We start from the raw sequence: 10,007 nt of genomic DNA on the forward strand, positions 1-10,007 counted from the left end.
CTACAATACAAGACATTAATTTTGCAAGATGCTCTGCAACAAACCCTCCTTTGATGTTTCTTATGGGCCAGTGATGGTCTTTTCGTTCTCGCTGAAGAAAATGTAAAATAATAAAAAAAATATTCCGGCCAATCCGAGGTCCCTGCACACGTGGGGCCCTATAAACTGCAGCCTAGGCAAACATCTGCGTTAATCTTCGCCTGAACATGACACAGCAACAGCTGGTTCGTTTTGAGGCAGAAATGACGAAACTTAACTTGTGGTTAAGTACTTAAATAACTGTCTGATTAGCCTATTTCAAAAATTGGTCTGAATGAAAAAGTTTAGAGAGTCAGACTACACTACAAAAATTAATCATGGTTTTACTACGAATAACCAAAAAACAATGGTTACTAGTTAAACCATGGTAACCACAAGTTAACCATGGTTTTGCAACACTAACCATAGTTTGACCATGGCATTTGCAATAAAACTGTGATTATAAAATGGTAGTCAATATGCAAAAAACACAAAAAAAAACAGGCTTCTACAATTTTACTGTAATAAAATAGATTTAATAGGTTAATTGTCAAAGAGTTTTCATGCTGTATATCTGATGTAAACGAATCAGTACACATAAGAGTAATTTATCCTGCAATCTTTGTTCGTGCTGTGTTTTTTGATTCATTAAAATGAACCAGCTCATAAGATTAATTTGCTGGGGAATCGGACTGCACCAGTCACACAAATGTCCAAACCGTTATGGGCATCTAAGTGTACCATAATTAGAGCAGAAAGGACTAACAGTATTCATAAAATCAAATCTTCTTTCTTTTTTGAAAAATACCCAAGCTTCGAAACTCATCCTTGGGGCTTCCTTGTAATTTATGTAGAAAAAAATGTGAAAAGATATAATAACCACATACGATTCTCTTTTGAGCTATAGGACTACAATCTGAATAGTTCTATTCTATGTTATAACCTAAGATATGAGAGATATTTTCTATTGCTTTTAGAGTACAGCTTGCCACCAGTTACAAAGCAGTAGAAATTCTAAAACACTGTTCAAGGCTGCTTTTCAACTATTTGTACAACTTGCATTGATTAATATATATTCTTCTTATCTGTCATTCTAGTTCAAAACATCCATCACTACAACCAAATTTTCATAATAGCTTTGGTGTGTGCAATGTTCCAGCTGTGAATGTATTAAACTCCTGCATTCCTAATACATCTCCTATTGAGATGAAAATGAAAAGGCACAATGTTGTTGAAAAAAAGTCACCATAATTTCCCATATACGCTAGTTTCTGTTTCCCTTTCCCTTTTTTCCCATTGTCATTTCACCTTGCAATCGTACTTTCTCTCAATGAGGTGGCTAAAATTACGGGTCCTTTGGGCAATGATAGAAGTGCATCAAAGGCATATGTTCACTTACATTCAATGCTCACAGTGTTCATAAGCTTGCTTCATGAGCCGTTATTATTCTCCGCAAGTCTGATTTTGGAATCACCACAAAACATAAGCCATAATATTGGCATGGATCTTATTTCAAGCAATTGTATTGCTGTGAACATATCTTTCATATCCAACAAAATGAATCTGTCTGGCTCAGCTGCGTCACATTTATGGGATAAATTTTGGTAACACATGCAGAATGATCATTACTGAATAGATTTTTAGCTTATTTAATATAGGGTAAAATAATAAGAAACATGCACTTCTTAAAAACATTGTGCATTTACTTTTAAATTGTAATATATTTAGATAAAAATTTAGCATGTGGAGGATGATGATGCGTCAGCCAAACAGAAACATTTGCAAACTTAGTTGTTATAGAACAAAAAGTAAATTTATTCATAGAGGCCATTACTGGGTTGACCCCCTGTCTGGGGCAAGTAGTCTAGTAATTTAATTTAATTTAATTTAATTTAATTTAATTTAATTTAATTTAATTTAATTTAATTTAATTTAATTTAATTTAATTTAATTATTTTATTTTATTTTATTTTATTTTATTTTATTTTATTTTATTTTATTTTATTGTTGAATGTACATTATTCTTTACATATCACTGATATCATATGTTCATATGTATCTACTTGCCAAAAACAATGGCAACTGTAAAAGATTATATTTAGCATTAACATCTGCTGTCTCATGCAATAAGTCTTAGGTCTAGTGCTTGTCACCATCTTCAAGAACCCATAATGTAGAAATAGTGTAAGAAGTGTATAAACAGTGACATTTGACTCCTGTCAGCTTAGTTTATTGAGCAGCACATACACAAGCTCCCATTAAACTAAAGGAAGTGCTGTGACTCCTGCAGAAAAGCGATGCGTTTACTATACCGTGCTTCTAATTAGAGATACTTTTTAAACAAGAATTTGACCTATGACCTTCCACACACATCCATTTTTATAGCCAGTGACTGAAAAAAAGTTACCCATGTTATAGTATTGAGACTGTAGGCTAGCCACAGGACAGCAGTTAATGACGATTAGCACAAAATGTGTTGCGACCATAATGCATCTTCATATAAATGATATTACAGTTACGTAGATGCAGTTATATCTAATTTATGGCTGGCAGGTCACAGCTGTTAACATTTAGAACAATAGCATGATTGTGAGAGTGATACTGAAAAGTGGGGAAAAAAAGACTGTGTTTGTGGTATAGGACTTAGGAATAATAATAATAATAATAAAAAAACATAATGGAAAAGAACCATGCTCTGCTCCAGAACTTTAACATTTCCACTAAGCTATATTTCAGGTCAGAAGGTGCAGAGACACATTTTCTATTTATAGCACACCCTTCCTTTTAATGCACTGGAAATTAGTTTCCTGTAATATTATTTCTCTCATATATTCTTTTCTTCTTTCTTTAAAGTAACATCAGAGAGTTTCCATGTAAGAGACCCTGGGTTTTTCCTGTATAATTTTCATTATTTGTTGAATATCTCTGTTGAAATTAATGTTACAACTCAAATATAGGAGCAAATGAAAGTTAATGGGCAAAAACAGACAATGTCAAATTTATACATTTTCCTCTTAACAAGAGGCGTTCAGGTCTGGTGAGTTTGCTGGCCAGGCAAACACACCAACACCATGGTCATTTAACCAACTTTTGGTGCTTTTGTCAGTGTGGACAGGTGCCAAATCCGGCTGGAAAATGAAAGCAGCATCTTCAAAAAGCTGTGGAAACTTAGCACTGAACTTCAAGCAACTTGGGCTATGAGCTTCTCCACCCTTCCTCCAGACTCTAGGACCTTGGTTTCCAAATGAAATACAAAACTTGCTCTCATCTGAAAAGAGGAATTTGGAACGATGGGCAGCAACAGTCCAGTTCTTCTTCTCCTTAGCCCAGGTAAGACGCCTCTGACGTTGTCTGTGGTTCATGAGTGGCTTAACAAGAGGAATACAACAACTGTAGCCAAATTCCTTGACATGTCTGTATGCCTTGACCTCAGTTCATTCCTTGTGAAGTTCACTCAAATTCTTGAATCGATTTTGCTTGGCAATCCTCATAAGGCTGCAGTTCTCTCGGTTGGTCGTGCATCTTTTATTTTTTCCACACTTTTTCCTTCCACTCAACTTTCTGTTAACATGCTTGGATACAGCACTCTGTGAACAGCCAGCTTCTTTGGTAATGAATGTTTGTGGCTTACCCTCCTTGTGAAGGCTATCAATGATTTTCTTCTAGACAACTGTAAGATCAACTGTCTTCCCCATGATTGTGTAGCCTAGTGAACTAAGAGACCATTTTAAAGGCTCAAGAAATTAAACTGTGCCTATTCTTTTTAGGGGCTCACAGTATATAAATAGAGGCCAGTTTTGTGATCTTAGCAAGATAACGTTCTAATCCATGTTACATAACATTTTGAGCAACCACCCCTTGACAAAGTGTAATAAAATATTTGGCTAGTTTGATATGCAAGTAAATGAGCTTATGCTATGCCATAGAAAAACACAGACACTGCATGAAGGGTCACCATACAGTGTGGTCAATGGGAGCCTACTCATGAGCAAACATCTCCATGTCAAAACACATTACTTTGAAAAAGCAATGGTGACAAAGGTAAAACAATTCAGTCATTTGAAACACTTGTTTTTCTTCATTAATTTATAATCAATGTATGGCTGTTTGTTTTTCACTTTAGAAAATAAGCTTTATTAAAGCTCTTTTTATACTCTCAGTAGTATTATTTCATTTGTATATTAATTAAATAATGCGGAATAATGTATAAACATGTATAAACATGTATAAACATCTAAACATCCATTTTTTCCCAAAGTCTGTCATGTCATTTATTTCTTCTTTTTTAATTTATGAAAATTCCCATCTTAAATTACATTGTGTTTAATAACATTCTTGATGGAATGGCTGACTTGATTGTCTTGCTAAGGCCAATGCCATAGCAATTATTTTATGTATAATAAATAGGCCTATTAATACTTATACTATTAATGCTTATAAGTAAATGGTGCACATTATTTTGCCCTCAAAATCAATATTTACCTTTATTATTTCTTGTTTTTTTTACATCACATGACTCATATTTAATATCTACCATATGTTTTTTCTCTCTTAAAGATATACAATAACTTTCGAAAAATCTCTGTCGGAGGAAAAATCCTTTGATGTGGTGAAATGATCAGAATTGTAGAACAGCAATAATAAAAAAAGATCATTTTCACCCAATAAATATTGAAATGGTCCTTGCTTATTTCACTTTCTATGATCATAATTTCAAACAATTTTTACAGTTTAAGTTGGAAAGTGTACAATAAACACAAGGCGAAACAAAATCTCTACATAAAAGGCACTTGAACAGATAGTGTAACTGATTAAGGCATTGGTTTTATATTTTATCATGTAAAAAAGTTGAGTTGAGTTCATGTAAATGAAGTTGAAGAAACATCCATTATGTCTAGTTATGCCTCCAAGATCTGATATTACTGTACATTTTACGTTTACAAACTGTATTTTTCCCAAAGAAAATATCTAATGAGCACATCCTTTGATTGACAACATAAAGCAAGATGACACTTACAGAAGCAGCTTCCGATGTTGAATTTCACATAGCAATTATGATCTTACTAGTTGCCTTGTACTGCTATAGCAAAGCACTAAGGCTGTGGAATATAAGTGTGCTTATATACAGAACCATTTAGAAGGTTTCATAAAGGTTAAGAGCCTCCTTTACTTTGCAAATGGAAATTAAAATGGCTATAAAGCCCATTACAGCCCTTTAGGAAATTCAGGGCTGTTGAGCAATACAAACCTCCAGAAAAGACCACAGATGGCTTTGAATGTGAAGTGGAAAATGTGGTTACAAAAAAAACCCGAGTCCTACCTTCTAAAAAAAATGTCTTCTTGTTTGTTTGCAGGAACAGATTGGAAGAAATATCTCTGTTGATTTGCTGTCATCTTTACCTATTTGTGCCTGAGCTTAAGGAGATGAGGCTTATCAGGAACTTCCAGTTGCATGTCACTTTCTGCTTATCTACAGCTCCACTGGGGAATCCTGAAGTCGATGTGAGGATGAGAATGGACATGATGTCTCCTCTGGGATTGGATGGGATGAGGAGTCAGCACATGCTGTTTGACTGTAATTCCAGTAGAGTCAAGGATGTGACTGCTCCAGAGAAACCCTTCAGAAACATATATGCTTCCTTGTTTTGGATCCACTTCAGATCTTACTTGGATGGCTTCTCTCTGTGTTGTTTCTTGAATCCCTGACATTTTATTTATTTGTAACTTTTTTTTTCATTGTATGTGCATGTTGCTTTAAACAGGCGGCTGGCTGGAATCCCAGGTGCGAGCTAGAAGCTGCAAGTGTTTAGATTAATTGAATATTTCACTGACCCATTACTAGGGTGAGGTGTGTTCTATTTATAGCTTGGATGGAAGTATTGGCTCAGCATCAACTGGTTTTCTCCCCCAGATCTTGCTGACTGAGAGTGAGGTGGAGGGGAGCATTATAATGAGAGGCGAAATAAAATATCAATGAGAACTCAAAACAGAGGCTGCAGCAAGGGAAAAGGGGAGGTTATTTTCTCTCTTTCTGTGAAGTGAATGCAAACAAGTAAATCTACTGTGGACTTCTCTCACTGTGAGCCTACTCAAAGAAATGTCTATAGACCTAATGGTATATTTGTGGCCTAATGGTTGGAAATCAGACTTGTAACCAGAAGGTTGCAAGTTCGATTCTCAGTACTGGCAGGGAATAGTAGGTTGGGGGAGTGAATGAACAGCACTCTCTTCCACAGCTCAATACCAACAACTGAAGGGAGCAAGGTGCAAAAATGTCTGCCCCTGCTTCATAATTCAGTTAGCGAAATGTATGTTAGGTGATTAATAAGGAATTAATCTTCCATATGTACTGGGGCATATAGAATTAATAAATAAATAGAATAATTTTAGTTGTCTTGTTGTGATATATTAGACGTGTATTTCAGATTAAATACATTTTGTAAGTAAGAAATGTATTTAATAGTAGAGTTGCATAAATTTGAGAGGGAACGCATGTATATAAAGCATATAAAAACACTGTGCAAAATGTATATTTATTTGCAACAACTGAATTAACAGCAATAATAAGACTACTGAGAAGAACAGATAATGGGGTGATGGATGCCGCGCTGTGTTGTCATGGTAACAATCCAGGTGAAGATAATGACTCCGTCTTTTATTGTTCCCTTCACCAAGTGCATTCCAAATGGCTACATTTTGAGACACAAGTGCCCCGCTCCCTCCAAAGTCCTCACTTTAAGGGCTCTGCCCTTCGGAGAAAGTATGGTGTAGAGGCGCTCACTTCTAATTGGAATTTGACCCTCGCCAGTTACTTTGTCTTTTTTGGCCCTGCCCACAAAAACTGTTAAAAAAAATGTCAAAGTAGACCTGTGTCTCTGAGCAAAATAGTGAATCAGCTTTTTTTGTACAAATCAGTTGAATGATTCAATTACTTACTCATACTGCAATTGTCACCACCTACTGCGTAATGATGTAACCTGCAGAAAGAGTCACTGAAAAATCTCCACCATTAATGCACAGACTAACAGTCTATCTGGAACAGTGGATTGGATTTGTTGGCCCAGCACATCTTGGACTGAGATCTGGGGAGCTCAACACCTTGAACCACGTTACAATCCATCACGCTCCCTAAGGTCACAAAACGCTGGACTTTTGGTAGTTCCTATGATAGCAAAGTCCACTAAAGTAGGTAGAGCTTTTTCACATTTGGCTCCCAAACTCTGGAATATCCTTCCTGATAATGTTCGGGGTTCAGACACACTCTCTCTGTTTAAATCTAGATTAAAAACGCATCTCTTTCACCAAGCATTTGAATAATGTATCTTAAACTGTGAGTGCAGTTGCATCTGATCAAATGCGCAATTTATTTTTTAACTTTGGTTAAACTAATTAATTTTACTTTGTTGGATCAGCAGCTATGCTAATGATGTCTCCATTTGTTTCTATGTTAACTAGGATTTACACAATCGCCAGTCTGGATCCAGAACACCTGAGAAGAGATGATGCTGACCCTCAGAGGACCTCAGATGATGCTAACCCTGAATCAACAAACAGAACAAATATTGCTACAAGTGTGACTGCATCATATAATAATTATTAATTATTAATATATTAATAATGTTCATCGTCTGGCTGACTACGTCTTGTGTTAATTTTTCAAAAAATCCTGTCATACGTGCACAAACTGACAATCACCACTTATAAGCTATTACTAAATATTGTAGACACATAATTTTTTATTTTTTGTAAAGTTGCTTTGTAAAGATATGTATTGTAAAAAGCGCTACACAAATAAACTTGACTTGAATTGAACTCTTTGTCATGTTCCTGTACAATTTTTTCAGTATGGCAAGGTGCATTATCCTGTTGAAATAAGCCACTGCCATATGGAAACACCACTTCCATGAAAGAGTGTATGTGGCAGCAATCTTTAGATTAGACGGTACGTGTCAAAGTAAAATTCTCATGAACGCCATGACCCCAGGTTTTCCAGCAGAACATTGCCCAGAGCATTACACTGCCTCGGTCATCCTGTCTTCTTCCCAATCCTACCTACTGGAATCTCTTCCCAAGGTGAACGGCGCACATGCGCACAAGCTTTCTACCATGGCCAGCATTATGTTTTTCAGTATTCTGTGTTCTTTGTGATCGGACCAGACAGCCTTAGCTCCTCACATGCATCAGTGAGCTTGTTGTCCTTCCTTGCACCACTAGGTACTAACCTCTGCATACTGGGAAGACCCTTAAACTTTTGGAGATGTTCTGACCCAGACATCTAAGCATCACTGTTTGGTCCTCGAGAAAAGTCACTCAGATCTTTTCACTTTCAACACATGAAATTCACGAATGGACTGTTCACTTGCTGCTTTGTATATCGCACCCCTTGTCATGTGCCATTGTAATGTTATAATCAATGTTATCGACTTCACCTGTCAGTGGTTTGATTGTTGTACTCTATATCAGCACTCTTTGAACGATGCTCAGGCAATCAAATTTGAGGACTGGAACTAACTAGGAAACAAAAAATCAATAGTGTAAAACTACTTATGAAGAGCTGTCTTAAATTTGCTTCTGTAGTGTTTACTCTTGGTGAAACGAGTGGATAAAGATCTTTACATGCCATTGTAGATCGGCATTTTACACAAACTGCTGTTTTGCACAGGTAATGTTTAGATTATGCATTTTCATTAGACTGGAAAACATTTTTATTTATTTATTTGTCATCTAGCCATTTTATATACTGGCAGCTCAGCAGTGATCTGATCAGTCTTCAGATAGTTAACAGTTTTGCCACCTTATTGACATGAAAGTATAGGCGGCATTTTTCTTTCCCCAGTAGACAGTGTATGCATATACATAGTTTGTCACGGATTGTAAGCTGATTCATTTAACGTTGTCCTCAGAGTCCTTGACTTTGATCAGTATCATTCTTAGCAGAGTCAGCACAGTCATTCATGTAATGGAATTTTCCCCAGCAGCACTGAAGCATCATTTTCTTCAATTACCAGGATTGCTGCAGAATGCTTTTTAAAATCTGGAGTAGCCTGCTATTTTAACATGATTATGATTTTGGAAATCTAAAGAACAAAAATCTTTTCATGTGCTTTTATTATGTAAAATAGCTCAACATCAGTAATGTCAAAGGTAGTTATTTACTTGCTGGGTAAAGAAAACATACACCATCTGCTACTCCCTTACCACACACCATTATAATTCCATTTATGTTCACATAACAAAATTCAAACTTAGAAACAGAACCGCAGATGTGTATAGAATTTAGCTTCATACAAATCTCTTTATATTGTATTTGTAACAATATAATCAATGTTATTCACTGCACCTGTCAGTGGATATAAAGCTGTGTTTGATCAGTGTACAGCAGATGTGAATTGCTTTTGATAATATCAAGTTATATTTGTACATATTTATATTTATTATACTGTAGACACAGTCTAGTCGTGACCAGAAAAAAGGGGATTTATTATGGCACCACATTCTGATTCTAAAAATGTCTCTGTGGACAGTCAGATTTATATTTTCTATTAAAGCTGTCTAACCTGAAATATTGAACTATGATCTAATTCAAAGGGCAGCACCTCAAATTCAAAACAATAATTATAAATGTCAGCTTTCAAGAGGTGCAATATAATATAATAATCTGATGTTATGGAGGAGACATGCAATTTTGGTAGCACAAGTTAAAATGTATAAATAAAAATGACTTGTGTTCTCATTTTCAATTTATTACGTATATTATGTAGAATTCTGTACTGTGCAGTGTTGACAGTATCTGACTGGTAAATCACCACAATGTCTCTCATGCAATCAATTTAAAAATTCACACGTTATGTGATAAGGAAATCTGTGGAGCATTACAGGCCCTATATGTGGTATCATTTTGATGAAATTATTCAAAGATGACATGACATGATGTATTACTGTACACTGATACACCAGCAGGTACTTCACTGGTGGATGTTCTTGCTTTG

Source organism: Carassius carassius, chromosome 32 (genome assembly GCF_963082965.1).
Source record: "Carassius carassius chromosome 32, fCarCar2.1, whole genome shotgun sequence".
Classification (NCBI taxonomy): Eukaryota; Metazoa; Chordata; class Actinopteri; order Cypriniformes; family Cyprinidae; genus Carassius; species Carassius carassius.